This window comes from Pongo abelii, chromosome 15 (genome assembly GCF_028885655.2).
Source record: "Pongo abelii isolate AG06213 chromosome 15, NHGRI_mPonAbe1-v2.0_pri, whole genome shotgun sequence".
NCBI lineage: Eukaryota > Metazoa > Chordata > Mammalia > Primates > Hominidae > Pongo > Pongo abelii.
The window spans coordinates 58,050,385-58,073,932 of record NC_072000.2 but is presented as its reverse complement, the minus strand read 5'-3'; positions in this window follow the sequence as shown (position 1 = coordinate 58,073,932).

The window sequence follows — 23,548 nt, the reverse complement described above, 5'->3', positions numbered from 1 at the left end:
GAGGAGCTGGTACTATTCCTTCTGAAATTATTCCAATCAATAGAAAAAGAGGGAATCCTCCCTAACTCATTTTATGAGGCCAGCATCATCCTGATACCAAAGCCTGGCAGAGACACAACAAAAAAAGAGAATTTTAGACCAATATCCCTGATGAACATCGATGCAAAAATCCTCAATAAAATACTGGCAAACCAAATCCAGCAGCACATCAAAAAGCTTATCGACCATGATCAAGTTGGCTTCATCCCTGGGATGCAAGGCTGGTTCAACATATGCAAATCAATAAATGCAATCCATCATATAAACAGAACCAAAGACAACCACATGATTATCTCAATAGATGCAGAAAAGGCCTTTGACAAAATTCAGCAGCCCTTCATGCTAAAAACTGAATAAACTAGGTATTGATGGAACATATCTCAAAATAATAAGAGCTATTTAGGACAAACCCACAGCCGTTATCATACTGAATGGGCAAAAACTGGAAGCATCCCCTTTGAAAACTGGCACAAGACAGGGATGCCCTCTCTCACCACTCCTATTCAACATAGTGTTGGAATTTCTGGCCAGGGCAATCAGGCAGGAGAAAGAAATAAAGGGTATTCAAATAGGAAAAGAGGAAGTCAAATTGTCCCTGTTTGCAGATGACATGATTGTATATCTAGAAAACCCCATCGTCTCAGCCCAAAATCTCCTTAAGCTGATAAGCAACTTCAGCAAATTCTCAGGATACAAAATCAATGTGCAAAAACCACAAGCATTCCTATACACCAATAACAGACAGAGAGCCAAATCATGGGTTAACTCCCATTCACAATTGCTTCAAAGCGAATAAAATACCTAGGAATCCAATTTACAAGGGATGTGAAGGACCTCTTCAAGGAGAACTACAAACCACTGCTCAACAAAATAAAAGAGGACACAAACAAATGGAAAAACATTCCATGCTAATGGGTAGGAAGACTCAATATCGTGAAAATGGCTATACTGCCCAAGGTAATTTATAGATTCAATGCCATCCCCATCAAGCTACCAATGACTTTCTTCACAGAATTGGAAAAAAACACTTTAAAGTTCATATGGAACCAAAAGGAGGCTGCATTGCCAAGACAATCCTAAACCAAAAGAACAAAGCTGGAGGCATCATGCTGCCTGACTTCAAACTACACTACAAGGCTACTGTAACCAAAACAGCATGATACTGGTACCAAAACAGATATAGACCAATGGAACAGAACAGAGCCCTCAGAAATAATACCACACATCTACAACCATCTGATCTTTGACAAACCTGACAAAAACAAGAACAAGAAATGGGGAAAGGATTCCCTGTTAAATAAATGATGCTGGGAAAACTGGCTAGCCATATGTAGAAAGCTGAAACTGGATCCCTTCCTTAATCTTATACAAAAATTAATTCAAGATGGATTAAAGACTTAAATGTTAGACTTAAAACCATAAAATCCCTAGAAGAAAACCTAGGCCATACCATTTAGGACATAGGCATGGGCAAGGACTTCATGTCTAAAACACCAAAAGCAATGGCAACAAAAGCCAAAATTGACAAATGGGATGTAATTAAACTAAAGAGCTTCTGCATAGCAAAAGAAACTACCATCAGAGTGAAGAGGCAACCTACAGAATGGGAGAAAACTTTTACAATCTACCCATCTGACAAAGGGCTAATATCCAGAATCTACAAAGAACTTAAACAAATTGACAAGAAAAAATCAAACGTCCCCATCAAAAACTGGGTGAAGTATATGAACAGACACTTCTCAAAAGAAGACATTTATGCAGTCAACAGACACATGAAAAAATGCTCATCATCGCTGGCCATCAGAGAAATGCAAATCAAAACCACAATGAGATACCGTCTCACACCAATTAGAATGGTGATCATTAAAAAGTCAGGAAATAACAGGTGCTGGAGAGGATGTGGAGAAATAGGAACACTTTTACACTGTTGGTGGGACTGTAAACTAGTTCAAACATTGTGGAAGACAGTGTGGCGATTCCTCAGGGATCTAGAACTAGAAATACCATTTGACCCAACCATCCCATTACTGGGTGTATACCCAAAGGATTATAAATCATGCTGCTATAAAGACAGATGCACACATATGTTTATTGTGGCATTATTCACAATAGCAAAGACTTGGAACCAACCCAAATGTCCGTCAATGATAGACTGGATTAAGAAAATGTGGCACATATACACCATGGAATACTATGCAGCCATAAAAAAGGATGAGTTCATGTCCTTTACAGGGACGTGGATGAAACTGGAAACCATCATTCTGAGCAAACTATCACAAGGACAGAAAACCAAACACTGCTCATTCTCACTCATAGGTGGGAATTGAACAATGAGAACACTTGGACACAGGATGGGGAACATCACACACCGGGGGCATGTCGTGGGGTGGGGGAAGGGGAGAAGGGTAGCATTAGGAGATATACCTAATGTAAATGACGAGTTAATGGGTGCAGCACACCAACATGGCACATGTATACATATGTAACAAACCTGCACGTTGTGCACATGTACTCTAGAACTTAAAGTATAATTTAAAAAATAAATAAATAAATAAATAAATTCTCAACTTGAAAAAAAAGATATTTTGAACTACATGATAATGAAGGTATTTCATATTTGTAGGAAACAGCTAAAGCCGTGCATAGAAGGACATTTATACTTTTAAATGTTTATATTAGAAAAAATGCTTAAAATAAATGATCTACACTTCTACTTTAAGATGACAGAAAAAGAAGAGGAAATTGAACCAAAATTAAGAAGAAATATGAAAATGATACATAGAAGAATGAAAAGCAATTTACATAGAAAATGGACAGAAAATAGAGAAAAGTAACAAAGTCAAAAGTTTGTTCTTTGAAAATGTTAATAAAATTGACTAAATTATAGTAAGACAGAAAAAAAAAGAGAATGTGCAAGTCACAGTTGTCAGGAATGAAAGAGAGGTCATCACTACAGATCCTAGAGGCATTAAAAAGATAGTAAAGGGTATTATGAACAGTTTTATGCAAATAACTTCAAGAACACAGAGGAACAATACATCAGAAGCAATACTTTATACCTGGAGGTATTGCAGAAATTATTAACATCATCACAAAGTTGAAAGATAAAGGAGTGGTGAATCCTCCTATCTCCATGACAAGTTACCTAGTAATAACAAGTAATTTTGGAGAATATCAGTCGATTATTGTAAAATTAGTTAGGTAGTAATAGTAACTCCAATCAGCTAGTATCCTAGATGTGGGTTCTATCTAGTTTGCTACAAGACTGCCTAGCATAAATGGGCATTATCTTACTTATCAAGTCATAAAATGGGGTTGCCTAGCGGCACTTACTCAACAAGGCTAAGCAAGTGACATAAGACTGAGTTTAAGCAGGCATTAAATGTACCAGTGAGTTGTGTGAGCAAGTGGCTCACATTCTCAGTGTTCCTACTCTTGATGCATAGCCACATCACCTTCTACCTGCTTACATAGCTTCATGGGTGGGAGGAGTACCCTATGACCAGTTGATTAAAGAAACAAAACATTAAACTTGATTTTTAGGTGATTCTGTGCTATATGCAGACTGTTCTCATTAACCTCAATTGTGTGTGATGACAAGGACAATGATGAAGAGAAATCCTCTCTGTAATAGGCAGAATTATATGTGGAATGTCTTTTTTTCACATATCCTGGAAAGAAAGTTGTCCTGCATTATGAGTCTAAAATGACTTATAATCAGTGGCTAATACTTGTCTGGGTCATCAGGGACTAGAGAAGAACAATACTGAGGATTGATAATGAGAGGATCTAGGGGCAGGGTAAGTGGATAGAAACCTTTTGATAATGGTATACCTATAATAGTATACCAATGGTATACCTATAATAGTATACCTATAATAGTATACCAAGTATACCTATAATAGTATACCAATACTATAATAGTATACCAAGTGTGTAGGAGTGGTTTGCCCCAGGTACAAGCAACTTTTTAGAACTTGGACCAACAAAGTTTTTTGAGAGGGAGTATTGTGAACTGGCATTGTTTGGAATTGCTAGCACATGGTGCTAAGAAGAAGAAGATTAAATCATAATTGCTTTTATTATTATTATTATTATTTAAATTATCTGCCAACAATGCACTTCTTATCACCTGCACCTGTTGAACCACTCCCATTTCCCCACCTTAGGTCCAGAGTGTGTCAATATTGGTGCCTTATGAATGCTCACCAATGGCCCTCAAAACTAAGGACTTTCTCAATCAGATGGCAAAGGATGGACCAGTTGGCCAGTTCAGGGATGTAAGTCAGCAGCCACTTTCCCTGGCCACTCCAGTGATTGCTCAGTGAGCTTATTGAAAGTGTGGTGGGAAGGATGAAAATTATGTATGTGGGATATGGCTTCTTTCACTGCTGTGTGTCTACTTTGCCAACATCAGAGATTAACACTGAGCCCTGCTATGTCACCATAACTCAGTATCACTGGCCAGCCACCTGGTGGCAGAATAATGATATTGGACTTTTATTGTTGGCAGGGGGTAGGAATTAACCTTACTGGAATAAACAGTCTTGTATGAAATTGTCTTCCTTAAAGCACTCAACTCATAAAACTAGAAAAGATTAAACGAAATTGAAGAGAGGCATAATAGAGACAAAAACAGAAATACTTTTAAACTACAACAACCACAAAAAAGATTTTAACAATAAAACCTATAGGTCATAAATTGAAAAGACTTATGAAATAGACAAAAACTATTGCTATTACACTAATAGATTAATACAGAGAGAATGGCAAATAAATATTTGGAATGAGAAAGGCAACAAAATTGTAGATAGGAAAAATTATTTAAGAATCTGTCTGTAGGCTGGGTGTGGTGGTTCACACCTGTAATCCCAGCATTTTGGGAAGCTGAGATGGGCAGATCACGGAGTCAAGCGATCGAGACCATCCTGGCCAACATGGTGAAACCCCGCCTCTATTAAAAATACAAAAAAATTAGCTGGGCATGGTGGTGTGCACCTGTAGTCCCAGCTACTTGGGAGGCTGAGGCAGGAGAATCACTTGAACCTGGGAGGCAGAGGTTGCAGTGAGCCGAGATCGTGCCACTGCACTCCAGCCTGGTGACAGAGTGAGACTCCGTCTCAAAAAAAAAAAAAAAAAAAAAAAGAATCTGTCTGTAAGTGTATATCAATAGACTTGAAAATCTTGATTAAATCAATAATTTTCTAGGTAACTACAAATTATCAAAATTAACTAAAGGAGGTAAAAAAAATCTGAAATAGGCTAATAAAAGGAATAAAATAAAAAAAGATAGTAAAAGGCCTACCACTCTGAAAAAAGGCACCAGGTTCAGATAGTCTTACATGTAAATTGTGCCACATTCTTAAATATTAGAGAATTCCTAGGCCATATAAACTAAATGACATTTACACCTAGTTGATTTTTGACAAAGGTGCCAAGAACACACAGTGGTGAAAACTGGATATCCAAATACAGAAGAATGAAATTAGACCCTTACCTCACACCATATACAAAGATCAACTCAAAATGGATTAATGTAAGACCCAAAACCATAGAACTACTAAAAAAAAAAATAGGGGAAAATCTCCACAATATTGGCCTGGGAAATGCTCTTTTTGGATATGACCTCAACAACACAGGAGACAAAAGCAAAAATAGACAAATGAGATTACATCAAACTAAAAAGACAGCAAAGGAAACAATCAGAGTAAAGAGACAGTCTACAGAATAGTGGAAAATATTTGCAAATTATACATCTAACAAGGGTTAATATCCAAAATATATAGGGAATTCAAACAACTCACTAGCAAAAAAAAAAAACTCAATTTAAAAATAGGCAAAAGACATACAAATGGCCAACAGGTATATGAAAAAATGCATCACTAATCATCATGGAAATGCAAATCAAAAAAAACCATGGTGATATATCACTTCACTCCTATTAGAATGGCTATTTTCAAAACTACAAAAGATAAGTGTTGATGAGAACACTAATGCAGAGAAAAGGGAATCCTTGCACACTAAGGGAATGCAAATTAGTACAGCCATTATGGAAGACAGTATATAGTTTCCTCAGAAAATTAAAAATAAGACTACCATATGATTTAATAATCCCACTGTTGGGTATATATCCAAAGGAAATAAAGTTAGTATGTTGGGGAGACATCTAAGCACTCCCATGTTTATTTTACCCCTGTTCACAATACTCAAGATATGGAATCAACCCATGTCCATTAACAGATGAATGGATAAAGAAAATGTGATATATATGTCATATGTATATATGAATATCTTATATATATCAGATATCAGATATATATATATATATAAATATTATTCAGCTCTAAAAAGAAGGAAATCCTGTCATTTCCAACCACATGGATAAACCTTGAGGACATTACGTTAAGTGAAATAAGCCAGGAACAGAAACACAAACACCACATGGTCTCACTCATATATGGAATCTAAAAAAGTTGGTCTTGGAGAAACAGAGAGTAGAATGGTGGTTGCCAGACATTGAGGTGGCTGGTGGGGAAGTTGTGGAGATGTTTGTCAAAGGATACAAAAGTACAGTTAGATAGGCGGAATAAGTTCAAAAGATCTATTGTACAGCATGATGACTATAGTTAATGACGATATATTGTATTCTTGAAAAATGTGAAGAAAGTGGATGATAAGTGTTCTTACTGCAAAAATGTTAACTGTGAGGTAATGCATGTGTTAATTAGCTAGAATTTATCATCTCACAATGTGTGTATACTTCAGAACATTATGTTGTAAATAATAAATACATAGAATTTTATCTGCCTATTTAAATAAATTTGAATATTCTTTTTAAAAATTAAATGAAAAAATACTATGTGGCTGGCAAAACTCTGATATAAAACTAGTCAAGGGACTTTCTGTTTCTGGCCCAGCATGTAAGGAGCTTAGAAGTTCACCACTCTGTGAACTTCTGCACTCTAATTTGGGGAGGACTAACTGCAGCCTCCCCAAATTAGAGACTGACAGGTGGATACAGAAAATCACAGCTTGTGTGAACAGAAACCTGTGAGCATACACCTCTGTGGGAATGAGTACTAGTGTAGGAAAACATACACTGAAAGTGAAGCATTACCAGAGGCCCAATGTGGACAACTGTGAGAATTACAAACTCTAGGGGACTCCCAGTCTTCCGGGGGAGAGGGTGCAGTGGGGTTGTGAGGAAAGGTTCTCACAATTTTGCTCTGCCTCCAGGAATTCTACCAGGTCCTAACAGTGAATATCAGAGAAAAAGCCTCTCATGTTTCCGCAGGGGAAGGAGACAAGAAACTATTTTAAAATATGCCAGTGCATTCTGCTCTTTTTAGCAAGGCCTTCCCTGAAGAGAAGCTATTTTATCAGAGCCTAGCCTGCTGGCGTATTATCAGAGTAACCAAGCTGGGGGAATACAAATATCCATAGAGTTGTAGCCAACTCTAGCTTTCCATGCAGGGGAAGCAAAATACCCAGTGCCAATTCCCTTTAGCCATCCTGTCCCACCTAAGGGGGAAAAAACAAAACTGAGAAACATTGCTGAAATTCACAGTCCAGGGGCAGGGGCTCACCAAAAGACTGAGACCTGATTATAAGACTGTAGAATGCTTCCCCTTCACACTACATTACAACAGCCTATTTACTGCAGTTCCTTTTACTCAATACAGCAGGTCTACCTTTCAATAAAAAAGTACAAGGCATACTAAAAGGTAAAGCAAGGGGCAATGGTGTGTGCCTGTATTCCCAGCTACTTAAGAGGCTGAGGTGGGAGGATCACTTGAGTCCAGGAGTTCAAGGCCAGACTGGGCAACATAGTGAGACCCTGTCTCTAAAGATAATAATAATAATCATAAAAGATTAAAAAAAAAAAACAGAATGAAGAGGCCAAACAAGCATCAGAATCAGAAGTATGTTATGGTAAAAATGTTGGAGTTATCTGATCAGGAATTTTTTTTAAACTCTGATTAGTATGCCAAGGGCTTTAGTGGAAAACTGTCACTAATTCCAACTGTTTTAAAATGCAAAAACAGATAGATAATTTAAGCATATATATTAGAAGGAATAAAAAAGAAATCCTAGAGATCAAAACATTGTATCAGAAATGAAGAATGCCTTTGACAGGCTCATTACCAGCTTGATGAAAGAATCCCTGAACTTGAGGATATAACGATAGAAACTTCCAAAACTGAGAAACAAAGAAAAGAAAGATTGGGAAAAGAAACAAAACAGAATATCCAAGAACTGTGGCCCAACTACAAAAGATGTTAACTCTGTATAATGTGAGTACAAGAAGGAGAAGCAGAGAAAGGGACAGATGCAATAGGTGAAGCAATAATCAGTGAGAATTTCCCCCAAATTAATGTCAGACACCAAAGCACAGGTCAAGGAAGCTTAGAGAACACTAAACAGGATAAATGGCCAAAGAAACCTGACACCTAGGCATATTATATTCAAACTTCAGAAATCAAAGTTAAAGAAAAGATCTTGAAAGAAGCCAGAGGTAATAGACACTTAACCCCCCTTGAAGAGCAAAGGCAAGAATTATGTGCAACTTCTAAGAAGATAAGAGAGAAACCACAAATTACTAATGATGGAAATGAAAGAAGGGAAAAGGACAGATCCCATGGACATCAAAATGACAATAAAGGAATACTATGGACTACTACATGCCCATGAATTTAATATCCTACATGAAATTGTCAAATCTTTGGAAGACACCATCTGTTAAAACCTACCCAAGAAGAAATAGACAATCTGAGCAGGCTTATATCAAAGAAATTTAATGAATAATTAATAAGCTTTCAAAACAGAAAGCACTAGCCCAGATGAATTCACTGTTGAATTCCACTGTGTAAGGAAGAAATCTTACAATTTCTCTGCAATCTCTCTTAGAAGTTAGAAGTAAAAAGAATAATTTCTTTTTTTCTTCAAACTTTTATTTTAGGTTCGGGGTACATGTGCAGATTTTTTGTATAGATAATTTGCGTGTCATGGAGGTTTGGTGTACAGATTATTTCATCACCCAGGTAATATGCATAGTACCCAATAGGTAGTCTTTTGATCCTCTGCCTCCTCTCTCCCTCCACCCTAAGGTAGGCCCCAGTGTCTGTTGTTCCCTTCTTTGTGTCCTTATATACTCAATGTTTAGCTCCCACTTGTAAGTCAGAACATGCAGTATTTGGTTTTCTGTTCCTTTGTTAGTTCGCTTAGGATAATGGCCTCCAGCTCCATCCATGTTGCTGCAAAGGACATGATGTCATTATTTTTTGTGGCTGCATAGTGTTCCATGGTGTATATATATACCACATTTTCTTTATCCAGTCAACTGCTGATAAGCATTTGGGTTGATTCCATGTCCTTGCTATTGTGAATATTGCTGTGATGAACATGTGTGTGTGTGTGTCTTTAGGGCAGAACAATTGATATTCTCCTGGGTATATACCCAATCATGGGATTGCTGGGTTGAATGGTAATTCTGCTTTGAGTTCTTTGACAAATTGCCAAACTGCTTTCCACAATGGCTGAACTAATTTACATTCCCACCAGCAGTATACAAGCATTCTCTTTTCTCCACAGCCTTTTCAGCATCTCTTGTTTTTTTGACTTTTTCGTAATAGCCATTCTGACTGATATGAGATGGTATCTCACTGTGGTTTTGATTTGCATTTCCCTAATAATTAGTGATTTTGAATATTTTTTCTTTTTTCAATTTCAATAGTTTTTGGGATCCAGGTGGTTTTTGGTTACATGAGAAGTTCTTTAGTGGTGATTTCTGAGATTTTGGTGCACCCATCACCTGAGCAATGTACACAGTACCCAATATGTAGTCTTTGATCCCTCATCCCCCTCTCAACCTTCCCCCTTGAGTCCTCAAAGTCCATTATATCATTCTTATGCCTTTGCATCATTATAGCTTAGCTCCCACTTGTAAGTGAAAACATATGATATTTGAGTTTCCCTTCCTGAGTTACTTCACTTGGAATAATGGCCTCCACCAGGTGTGGTGGCTCACACCTGTAATCCCAGCACTTTGGGATGCCAAAGCAGGCAGATCACCTGAGGTCAGGAGTTTGAGACTAGCCTGGCCAACATGGTGAAACCACGTCTCTACTAAAAATACAAAAATTAGCCAGGCATGGTGGCACGCGCCTGTAATCCCAGCTACTCAGGAGGCTGAGGCAGAAGAATCGCTTGAATCTGGGAGGCGGAGTTTACAGTGAGCCAAGATTGTGCCACTGCACTCCAGCCTGGGCAACAAAGTGAGATTCCATCTCAAAAAAATAAAAATAAAAAAAATAAGAATGGCCTCCAGATCCATCCAAGTTGCTGCAAAAGAGGTTATTTTATTCCTTTTTCTGGCTGAGTAGTATTCCATGCTGTATATATACCACATTTGCTTTATCCACTCATTGGTTGATGGGCACTTAGGTTGGTTCCATATTTTTGCAATAGCAAATTGTGCTGCTATAAACATGTGTGTGTGTGTGTGTCTTTTTTATATAATGACTTCTTTTCATTTGGGTAGATACCCAGTAGTGGGATTGCTGGATCGAATGGTAGTTCTACTTTTAGTTCTTTAAGGAATCTCCATACTGTTTTCCATAGCGGTTGTACTAGTTTACATTCCCACCAGCAGTGTAAAAGTCTTCCCTTTATACCACATCCATGCCAACATCTATTATTTTTTGACTTTTTAATTATGGCCAGTCCTGCAGGAGTAAGGTGGTATCTCACTGTGGTTTTAATTTGTATTTCCCTGATAATTACTGATATTGAGCATTTTTTCATATGTTTGTTGGCTGTTTATATATCTTCTTTTGATATTGTCTATTTATGTGCTTTGCCACTTTTTGATGGGATTATTTGTTTTTGTTTTTTTTTCTTGCTGATTCATTTGAGTTCTTTGTAGATTCTGGATATTAGTCCTTTGTCAGATGCATAATTTGTGAATATTTTCTCACACTCTGTGAGCTGTCTGTTTACTCTGCTGATTATTATTATTATTATTTGCTGTGCAGAAGACTTTTAGTTTAATTAGAACCCATTTTATTTATTTGTGGTTTTGTTGAATTTGCTTTTGACATCTTAATCATGAATTATTTGCCTAAGTCAATGTCTGGAAGAGTTTTTCTGATATTATCTTCTAGAATTTTTATGGTTTCAGGTCTTAGATTTAAGTCTATGATGCAACTTGAGTTGATTTTTGTATAAGGTGAAAGATGAGGATTCAGTTTCATTCTTCTAAATGTGGCTTGCCAGTCTTCTCAGCACCATTATTGAATAGGGTGTCCTTTCCCCAATTTATGTGCTTGCATGCTTTGTCGAAGATCAGTTGGCTTTAAGTATTTGGCATTTTTTCATATGGTTGTTGGCTGCATGTATGTCTTCTTTTGTCTTCTGTTCATGTCCTTTACCCACTTTTTAATGGGATTGTTTTTGCTTGTTAACTTGTTTAAATTCCTTATAGATTCTGGAGATTAGACCTTTGTTGGATGCATAATTTGAAATATTTTCTCCCATTCTGTATGTTGTCTGTTTACTCTGTTGATAGTTTCTTTAGCTGTTTGGAAGCTCTTTTGTTTAACTATATCTCATTTGTCAGTTTTCATTTTTGTTACAGTTGGTTTTGGCATCTTACTCATGAAATCTTTGCCAAATGTTCTGTCCAGAATTATATTTCCTAGGTTATCTTTCAGGGTTTTTACAGTTTTGGTTTTATGTTTAAGTCTTTAATCCATCTTGAGTTGATTTTTGTATATGATGTGAGGAAGGGGTCCAGTTTCAATTTTCTGCAAATGGCTAGCCAGTTAGCTCAGCGCCATTTATTGAATAGGGAGTCCTTTCCCCATTGCTTGTTTTTGTTGACTTTGTCAAGGTCAGATGGTTGTAGGTGTGTGTCATTATTTCTGGTCTCTCTATTCTGTTCCATTGGTCTATATGTCTGTTTTGTATCAGTACCATGCTATTTTGGCTACTGTAAGCTTGTAGTAGAGTTTGAAGTTGGGTAATGTGATGCCTCCAGCTTTGTTCTTTTTGCTTAAGATTGCCTTTGCTCTTCAGGCTCTTTTTTTGTTCCATATGAAATTTTAAATAGTTTTTCCTAATTCTATGAAGAATGTCATCGGTAGTTTTATAGAAATAGCATTGAATGTGTAAATGGCTTTGGGTAGTATGGCCATTTTAATGATATTGATTCTTCCAATCCACGAGCATGGAATATTTTTCCATTTGTTTGTGTCATCTCTAATTTCTTTGAGCAGTGTTTTGTAATTTTCATTGTAGAGATCTTTCATCTTCCTGATTACCTGTATTCCCAGGTATTTTATTCTTTTTGTGGCTGTTGTGAATGGGATTGTGTTCATGATTTAGCTCTCAGCTAGAATATTGTTGTTGTATAGGAATGCTATTCATTTTTCTACGTTGATTTTATATCCTGAAACTTTGCTGAAGTTGTTCATCAGATCAAGGAGACTTTGGGCAGAGACTATGGGGTTTTCTGATATAGAATCATATTGTCTGCAAACAGCAATAGTTTGACTTCCTCTCTTCACATTTGAATGCCTTTTATTTCTTTCTCTTGCCTGATTGCTCTGGCCAGGACTTCCAGTACTATGTTGAGTAGGAATGATGAGAGAGGGCATCTTTGTCTTGTGCCAGTTTTTAAGGGGAATGTGTCCAGCTTTTGCCCATCCAATATCATGTTAGCTGTGGGTTTATCATAGATAGCTCTTATTATTTTGAAGTATGTTTATTCAGTGCCCACTTTGTTGAGGGTTTTTAACATTAAGCAATGTTAAATTTTATCAAAAGTCTTTTCTGTATCTATTGAAGTAGGCATTTTTTTTTTGTTTTTAGCTCTGTTTATGTGATGAATTACATTTATTGATTTGCGTATGTTGAACCAACCTTGCATCCTAGAGATAAAGCCTACTTGATTGTGGTGAATTGTCTTTTGTATGTGCTCCTGGATTCAGTTTGCTAGTATTTTGTTGAGAATTTTTTATCTATGTTCATCAAGGATATTGGCCTGAACTTTTCTTTTTTGTGTGTGTCTCTGCCAGGTTTTAGTATCAGCATGATGCTGTCCACATAGAATGAACTGGGGAGGAGTCCATCCTCTTCAGTTTTTTGGAGTAGTCTCATTAGGAATGGCACCAGCTCTTCTTTATACGTCTGGTAGGATTGGGCTGTTAATCCATCCAGTCCTGGTCTTCTTCTGGCTGGTAGGTTGTTTGTTTGTTTGTTTGTTTGTTTGTTTTTGAGACAGAGTCTCACTTTGTCACCTCCCAGGTTCAAGCAATTCTTGTGCCTCAGCCTCCCAAGTAGCTAGAACTACTGGTGCACTCCACCATACCTGGCTAATTTTTTGTATTTTAGTAGAGACGGGATTTCACCATGTTGCCCAGGCTGATCTCAAACTCCTGAGCTCAGGAAATCTGCCCCCCTTCAGCCTCCCAAAGTGCTAGGATTGGAGGCCTGAGCCACTGGTTGGTAGGCTTTTTATTACTGGTTCAATTTCAGAACTCATTATTGGTCTGTTCGAGGATTCAATTTCTTTGTGGTTCAATCTTGGGAGACTGTATGTTTGTAGGAATTTATCCATTTCTTTTAGGTTTTCTAGCTTGTGTGCATACAGGTGTTCATAGTAGTCTCTGAGGGGTTTTTGTATTTCTTTCGGGTCCGTGGTAGTGTCCCCTTTGTCATTTCTGATTGTGTTTATTTGGATCTTCTGCTTTTTTATTAGTCTAGCTAGCAGTCTATATATCATTAACATTTTTCAAAGAATAAATTCCTGGATTCTTTGTTCTTCCACATGGTTTTTGATGTCTCAGTTTCCTTCAGCTCAGCTTTGATTTTAGTTATTTCTTGTCTTCTGCTAGCTTTGGGATTGGTTTCCTCTTGTTTCTCTAGTTCCTCTAGTTGTGATATTATGTTGTTAATTTGAGATCTTTCTAATTTTGTGATGTTGGTGTTTAGTGCTATAAACTTCCTTCCTTCTTAACACTGCTTTGGCTGTGTCCTGGAGATTCTGGTATGTTGTATCTTTGTTCTCATTAGTTTCAAAGAATTTCTTCATTTCTGCCTTAATTTCATTATTTACCCCACAGTCATTTAGAAACACGTTGTTTAATTTCCATGTACTTGTGTGATTTTGAGTGATTTTCTTAGTATTGGTTTCTATTTTTATTGCTCTGTGGTCCAAGAGTGTGGTACGATTTTGCTTTTGAAAATTTTGGGGCTGGGCGCAGTGGCTTATGCCTGTAATCCCAGCACTGTAGGAGGCTGAGCTGGGTGGATCACCTGAGGTAAGGAGTTCAAGACCAGCCCGGCCAATGTGCTGAAACCCTGTCTCTACTAAAAATACAAAAATTAGCCAGGCGTGGTGGTGCACACATGTAATCCCAGCTACTTGGGAGGCTGAAGCAGGAGAATTGCTTGAACCAGGGAGGCAGAGGTTGCAGTGAGCCAAGATCATGCCACTGCACTCCAGCCTGGGCAACACAGCGAGACTCCATCTCAAATAAATAAATAAAATAAAATAAAATAAAAATTTGTTTTTAAAATTTTTGCTGAGGATTGTTTTATGTCTCATTGTGTGGTCAGTTTTAGAGCATGTGCCATGTGCAGATGAGAGGAATGTATATTCTGTTTGTTTTTGATTCTTTCTATTCATGAGCATGGAATGTTTTTCCATTTGTTTGTGTCATTGCTGATTTCTTTGAGCAGTGTTTTATTCTATGATCCCAGCATTAATGTAATACCAAGGCCAGATAAAGACATTACAAAAAAGTTACAGACCAATATTTCTCATGAACATAGAGGCAAAAATTATTAACAAAATATTAGCAAATCTAATTCAATGGTGTATAAAAAGAATTAAACACCACAACTAATTGAGGTTTAACCCAGGTATGCAAGGTTGGTTCAACATTCAAAAATCAATTAACGTAATTTATCACAATGATAAGCTAAAGAAGAAATATGGTATGAACATACCAATAGATACAGAAAAAGCATTTAACAAAATCTAACACTCATTCATGATAGAGTAATACTCTCAGCAAACTAGTAATTGAAGGGAACTACCTCAACCTGATTTTAGAAAACTTTTTTTAAAAACCCTGCGGTTAACATCATACATCATGTTGACAAACTCAAGGCTTTTCCAGTAAAATCAGGAAAAAGGCAAGGATGTCCTTCCTCTCTCACCACTGCTTTTCAACATCATACTGAAAGTTCTAGCTAAGCCAATAAAACAAGAAAAGGAAATGAAACAGATTGGGAATGAAGTAATACTCTCTTTGTTCACAGGTGACATGATTGTCCATATAGAAAATCCAAAAGAATCAATAACACCATCACCACCACCACTACCACCACCACCACCACCACCTCCTGGAACTAATAAGTGATTATAACAAGGTTGCAGGGTGGAAGGCTAATATATAAAAGTCAATTGCTTTTCTATATACAGCAATAAACAAGTGGAGTTTGGAATTAACAACACATTATCATTTATATTAGCACTCTCAAAAAAGGAAATATTAAGGTGTAAATCTAATAAAGTATGTACAAGATCTGTATGAAAACTAAAAAATTCTGATAAAAGATAGCAAAGAACTAAATGAATGGAGAAATATTCCATATTTTATGGATAGAAAGAGTCAATATTGTCAAAATGTCTGTTCTTCCCAACTTGATCTCTGGATTCAACACAATCCTGGTCAAAATCCCAGCAAGTTATTTTCTGGGTATTGAAAAACTGATTATAATATTTATATCAAGAGGCAAAAGACCCAGAATAGCCAACACAATATTGAAATAGAATTATAAAGTTGGAGGACTGACATTACTTGAATTCAAAACTTCTTATAAAGCTACAGTAATCAAGAGGGTGTGGTATTAGTGAAAAAAATAGCCAAATAGATCAATGGAACACAATAGAGAGGCCAGAAATAGACCCACACCCACATAAATATAGTAAACTGATTTTTGACAAAAGAACGAAGCCAATACAATGAAACAGTGAAAGTCTTTTCTACATATGATGCTGGAAGAACTGGACATCCCCCCCTCAAAAAAAAGAATCTAGAATAGACCTTATACCCCTTATAAGAATTAACTCAAAACGGATCATAGACCTGAATGTAAAATGCAGAACTATAAAGCTCCTAGAAGATAATATAGGAGAAAATTTGGATGACCTTGGATATAGCAATGATCTTTTCCATACAACACCTAAAGCATGATCCATGAAAGAAATAATTGATAAGCTAAGCTTCATTAAAATTAAATCCTTTTTCTCTGGGGAAGACAGTGTCAAGTGAATGAGATGACAAGCCATAGACAGGGAGAATACATTTGCAAAAGACACATCTGTTAATGGTTTGTTATCTGAAATATACAAAGCACTCTTAAAACTCAACAATAAGCTGGGTGTGGTGGCTCATGCCTGTAATCCCTTGGGAGGCTGAGGCAGGTGGATCACCTTACATCAGGAGTTCCAGACCAGCCTGTCCAACATGATGAAACCTCATCTCTACTAAAAATACAAAAATTGGCTGGGCATGGTGGCACATGCCTGTAATCTCAGCTACTCAAGAGGCAAGGCTAGAGAATCACTCGAATCCAGGAGGCGGAGGTTGCAGTGAGCTGAGATTGCACCATTGCACTCCAGCCTGGGTGACAAGAGCAAAACTCTGTCTCAAAAAAACAAAATAAAACAAAAACTCAACAATAAGAACACAAACAACCCAATTAAAAAATGGGCAAAAGACTCGAACAGATACCCACCAAAGAAGATATACAGATGGCAAGCAAGCATATGAAAAGATGCTCAACAGCATATGTCACTAGAGAATTGCTAGTTAAAACAATAATGAGATACCACTACATACCCATTAGAATGGTTCAAATCCAAAACACTGACAACACCAAATGCTGCCAAGAATATGGAGCAACAGGAACTCTCATTCATTGCAGTTGGGAATGAAAAATGCTATAGCCACTTTGAAAGACAGTTTGGGAGTTTCTTAGAAAAGTAAACGTACTCTTATCATATGATCCAGTAATTGTACTCCTTGGTATTTACCCAAATGAATTGAAAACATGTTTAGAAAAAACCTCAACATAGATGTTTATAACAGCCTTATACATAATTGCCAAAACTTGGAAACAACCAAGATGTCCTTCAGTAGGTGAATGGATTAAAAAAACTGTGGAACATTCGGACAATTGAATATTATTCAGAACTAAAAAGAAATGAGCTATCAAGCCATGAAAAGATATGGAGGAAACTTCAGTGTATATTACTAAGTGAAAGAAGTCAATATGGAAGGGCTACATACTGTATCGTTCTAACTATATGACATTCTGGAAAACACAAAAGTACAGAGACAGTAAAAAGAGTAATGATTGCCAGGCATTAGAGGGGAGGGAGGGATTAGTAGGGAGAGCACAGGGGAATTTTAGAACAGTGAAACTATTCTGTATGATACTACAATGGTGGATACATGTCATTATACGGTTGTCAAAATCCATAGAATGTACAACACCAAGAGTAAACCCTAATGTAAACTATGGACTTTGCGTGACAATTATATGTCAATCTAGGTTCATTGATTGTAACAAATGTACCACTGTGGTGCAAGGTGTCAGTTGTAGGGGAGGTTGTGCATGTGTGCAGACAGAGAGTACATGGAAACTCTCTGTATTTTCTGCTCAATTTTGCTATGAACCTTAGCCCGCTCTGAAAAGTAAAGTTCATTAAAAATGAAAAAGAAAAATCCAAAGATAACATATGATACAATTATAGACTGATTTCATTTATGAACATAAATGTAAAAAAAATTTTAATTTCCAAGTAAAATTCAATGGTATGTTAATATATTATGACCTGTTAGGATTTACTATACAAAAGTTTCAGTATGAGAAAATATATTAATGTAATTCTCTGTTAGCAGATTACAGTGAAAAAGATTTTGGTCTTTTCAACAGAGACTGAAAAAAGTGTTTTTCAAAATCAATATTTATTTATGATTTTAAAAAGTTGTTTAAACTAGAAATAGAAGGAAATATCTTTGATGAGGCAAAACTTATATTCAAGAACTGATAGCATACCTCATACTTAATGATGAAATATTACCATAATCAGGAATAAAACATGGACAGCCACCATTACCACTCAGGTTTTGGCCAGTGTACAAACAAGAAGCAGGTATAAAAAGTATAAATGACAAAACTGACAAAAGGCATAAATGACATATCAGTGACAAAACTGACATTATTTCATATGAAATGATCATCTACCTAGACAATCTAAGGAAATAATCTCTGTACAGCGAAAATAATTTGTGTACAGAGAAACAAATTAATGTATTTAAAAATGAATATCAATTTATTATGGTGAGAAATTTTAAAATTTAATTCTCTCCAAGCCATTAAGTGCAACTTACAAATCTTTGTTTTCTTTTTATATGTATAGAAAATAAGAACAATCATTTTACTTTGTAAAAAATTATTTGAGTAACTTAAGTTTTATAGACTAAACTCTTTAAAAACTAGCCCTATTTACAACTTATATTCTCTTAAAGGAAATAAAATCCACTTATAAATTTTAAAAATTTAATTTTCTTCAAAGCCTTAAAAAATGCCTGTCTTAATAAGACAACCCTTTCTGTTACTTTCACAATTCTTATAAATCCAGTAAGTTAAACCTACAAATATAGTGTAGCTCACCTTATTTAAACATTCTATTTTCAGATTTGGTCAAATTATCTTACACATTTCAAAATAAAGCCCTCATTCTAAAAGTCAATTATTCATACACATTCCAAATTGAAATCACAAGGCTAATCTGCCAAATAGCCTAATATGTCGATGTAGAATCCAGATTGACCTAAATTATCCTAAATGTAACACACAAGTATCAATAATTTGAATTTTATTTTCTTTAGAATATATTACATTCTAAAATTCTATGAGATTGGAAACATACTACTTGCAAAGAGGACAGTTTTACCACTGCTAGCAAGCTGGGCTTTATCATCTCGAGAGAGCAGAGGTTAAGAAATCTGAACCTGGGAGCTGCATATCCAGCATGATTCTCCCCTTGTCAGCAATAGAAACTGTGAGCTCCTTTCATAGTTGCCATGACAACAGGGACTCCAAGTATAAACCCTACAAACGGGGTTCATTTCTCCTGGGTTCAAATTACAAGTTACCCAATTCTTCCATCTGATTTAAGTCTACAGCCTTCCACTGAGGTTGCTGATAACTCTGTTCAACTATCTCTTTACTGCCTGATTGAATTCTGAATTATTTACGTAGTCTTTCTCTCTGGTTGTACACAGAATCTTATAGATACTTAAAGAACATCTGCATATCTCTCACATCTTTCACTCTGAGGTCAAAATATCAGTCATACTAACGAATTCTGCCTAGAGAAGCAAAAGAATCAGTTAAAGGAGTGTGTAATAAAATGTCTGGATACAAGGTATTTGTAGAATCTCTACACCAGCAGTTAAGAAATGTAATACCAATGGCAACAAAAACTATAAAATACCAGCAGTAAACCTGTTAAGAAATATGCAAAACCTATATAAAGAATACTTGAGAACTCTGCCCAAGGACATGAAAGATCTCAATAAGTAAAGATGGAAACTTGAAAGTCTTCTGGGTGGGAAGGCTTAACACTGTAAAGCTCCCATATCATTCCAAAATTAAGAAAGTTGATGAAATTTTCATTTTTATGAAATTTGAAAACCTGATTCTCAGCATACCAGATTTTTTTAAATGAGTGAAGAAAAATGAAATGGAACTTGACCTATCCAACATCAAAGTATTTTAAAAAGCTGTAGTAGTGAATGCGCTATTAGCTCCTGTATAAAGATATCAATTGAACAGAACAGAAATTCTCCAAACAGACTAATACATGAATTGCAATTTGGTTTATAATAAAAATGGCATTTCTAACCAGACAGAAAAGTGTGAACTATCAATAAATGGTGTTGGAAATTTTTGGAAAAATATAGATACCTACTTTATACTACAATAAATTTCAAATGAATTAAAAACTTCAACTTGAAAAACAAAATTGCAAGAGTATTAGATGGAAAGATGAGGAAATATTTCATTGGCATAAGGTCTTCTTAAGCAGCATACAAAATCTGTAATACATAAAGGAAAAAAATGTCACTTTTTTCCATGTAAGTTTCTCCTCAATAAAAGATGCTGTCTTAAAAGTTAAAAAGAAAGCATAAATGATAAGCTGGGAAAAAACATTTGTCAAGCATGTAACTCACAATTAGTATCCAACATAAAAACATCCTACCCATGATGTTTAAAAGATGAACAGTCCAATGGAAAAATGGATAAAGAATATGAACAGGCCATTAACAGCTGAAAAGTACAAATGGTCCACAAACATGAAAAGATGGTCAGCCTTGCTCCTGGTGAGGGGAATACAAATAAAAGCAACACTGAGATATCAGTTTCTACTCAGGAGATTGGAAAAAATGTATAGCTTGATAATATCCAGCATTAGCAAGTGTGTGGGGGAGTGAAACCCTCAGTCAGTCTTGATAGGTATCCGTCTAAATTTAAAATAAGGCCAGGTGCAGTGGCTAATGCCTGTAATTCCAGTACTTTGGGAGGTCAAGGAGGGAGGATTGCTTGAGCTCAGGAGTTCAAGACCATCCCTCCCAGGCAATATAGTGAGACCCCCATCTCTATAAAATAAAAGTTAAAATCTATACATTTAAATCTCTGATCTAAAACTTTCATTTTTAGAAATCTGTGTTGAAGAAATGTTTGCACATGTAAACAGATACGTTAAAAATCCCACGGCATCACATTGTTAAAAATTAAACACAACTTAAATGTCTATCAGTAGAAATGTTGTTGGCTAAATTATGAGCCATCACTATTATGGAATAATGTACATTCAGTGAAAAGCAAAACACATGTTCAGTGAAAACAAATATTGAATAACATGTATTATGAACCCATTAAAAATGCAAACACACTCCATAATATATGTGGCTTCATGTCTATATATGTATATAAAAGTATAGCGAGGGACTAGAAGGTTATAGGCCAAACTGCTGACTCCAGGTCATCTCTTGGAAGGGTAGTTGGACTGGAATATTGAAGAAGAGGGTTGTTGTTATAGTTACCTGGCTTCTTTACTTCAAAAGTTGTTCTACCATCATAGCTTTTGGCTAAATAATTAATAAAATAAATCCATGCTCTTCTTGGATGTTCCCCTGGCTTTACCTCTGAGCTCCTTTAGCAGGTAGAACAGACGAGAGGGAAGATCCAGCATCTGGAATTGTCTCCCTCATCTTAGACATCTTCACCTGTGGGATTTTTGTGCTTTGGTTTATTTATTCATATATTTGTTATTTTTTCATTCTTTAGTATTTTACTCAAGCGGGACACATAAGGTTTTAACATTCATTCATCAGAGCTAGCCCCACTCCCCACTGGATAAAAATTCAAGTAGGTCCCATTACTTCACTGTTAGCTTAGGAAACAAAAATCCTACAGTCACTTTATGTCATAATCACAGCCTCTATTAATTAGTTAAGTAATTAATTGTCCAGTCCTATGTAAGAATCAAACTTTGAACGTGTGTCCTGTTAAGTCGTCTCTCCTCTCACAGTTGAGTTCTGCTTTAGGCCCTTCCTGGTGGAAAAGCGATCATTGTCCTTTTCCTCTTACCTGTGTAGTATTTCTCCTTCTCTTTCAGACTGCAACATAGGGCCCAAACAGGGGGAAAAAGGAGAGGAAACGAGGAAAGTTCTTGACTGTTTTTGTCATAAGCTAGCTTTGTCATTTCTGAACCTTTTAAGTTCTTCTGTGGATTGCATTAGCCACCTGGGTAAAAAGGCTACACAGTATTATACACAATGCTGCCGTTGCCCTCATCCTCACAGCTGACTATGCTGCTTGCAGACTGTTTCCTTAGAAAAAGAAAGGAGGCTTCCTAGCTAGACTGGTGGCCCTGATTTCCTTAGGGATGGACACATTCTTCATCTATTTGAAGTTATGCCCTTAAGCAAAACGAAACAGGTATTTAACAGAATAACAAAAAGACATATCTCATGCCCATGAGGAGCTCATATGAGGAAACTGCCCTATTGCCAATTTATCATTTTTCTTACCTATCCTAGTGCCCTGTTATCGGTCCTGCCCCCAAATTCCCATGATATTTAGATTTTGGACCAATTAGTCTTATCTCTGATTGTGTCTGTCTTCACTTGCTCTCCATTGTTTGCACGCATGTACGTCTCACCTTGTGTTCCCATCTAGAAGGGATGCTTCTTGCGGACAGTGGTTGCCTCCTATTAGCTCAGGGCTGTGCACACAGGAACACAAAACTTAAGTGAGGTTTTGACTCCTTGTCATTTAGGATGCAGCACCTAGGAGCTCCAAAAGGCCTGACAGCATGTCTCCCCCACCTCCTTTTCACGTGCTAATAAGAGTGATTACATCAACAACTACCTACCCTGTGCCCGCCACTGTGCCAGACACTGGCAGTGATGGAGATACGTGAGTCTGCTTCCCTCATGAGTTCACATTCAGCGTGGTAGGATGAGAAGAACAGAGACAAACAAAATAAAACCAACATCAAGTGAGTAGGTGACTGAATAGAACATTTATAAATTGTGGGCTGGGTGCAGTGGCTCATGCTTGTAATCCCAGCACTTTGGGAGGCCGAGGTGGGTGGATCATTTGAGGTGAGGAGTTCGAGACCAGCCTGACCAACATGGTGAAACCCTGTCTCTACTAAAAATACAAAAATTAGCTGAGCATGGTGGTGCATGCCTGTAATCCCAGCTACTTGGGAGGCTGAGGCAGGAGAGTCGCTTGAGCCTGGGAGACGGAGGTTGCAGTGAGCAGAGATCGCGCCACTGCACTCCAGTCTGGATGACAGAGTGAGACTCTGTCTCAAAAAAAAAAAAAAAAAAAAAAAAGAAAAGAAAATATTACAAATTGCGGACATACTAGGAAGGAAATAAAAAGGTGATGATTGAGAATAGTGGGTTGTGGAGGAAAATATAGGTGGTAAAAAGGACATAAAAGGAAGTGACATTTAAGCTGAGACTGCAGGGCTGAGTGGCTGAGCCAGCCATTCACAGGATGAGAAGGAAAGTTCCAAAGAAAAGGGCATAGTCTCTGAGGCAGAAAGCAGCTGGCTTCTCCAGGGAACTAAGAGATAAAAACAGTGCATCTGGGACGCAGTAGGAGAGGGAGAGGCTGCCACTAGGTGAAATAATAGAGGAGTGGACCTGACTCAAATTGGGTAGGGCCTTGGAGACCATGGTATGGAGTTTGGATCCTATTCTAGGTCTAAGGGAAAACCACTTAGAGTGTTTTAGGATGGAGGAGCCAAGTTACATTTTTAAAAGACCTTGCTTGCTTGCAGTATGGAGATTGGGGTTGGAGGGGGACAAGTGGGGAATAAGTAGAAAATGTTGCATTGGTCTTG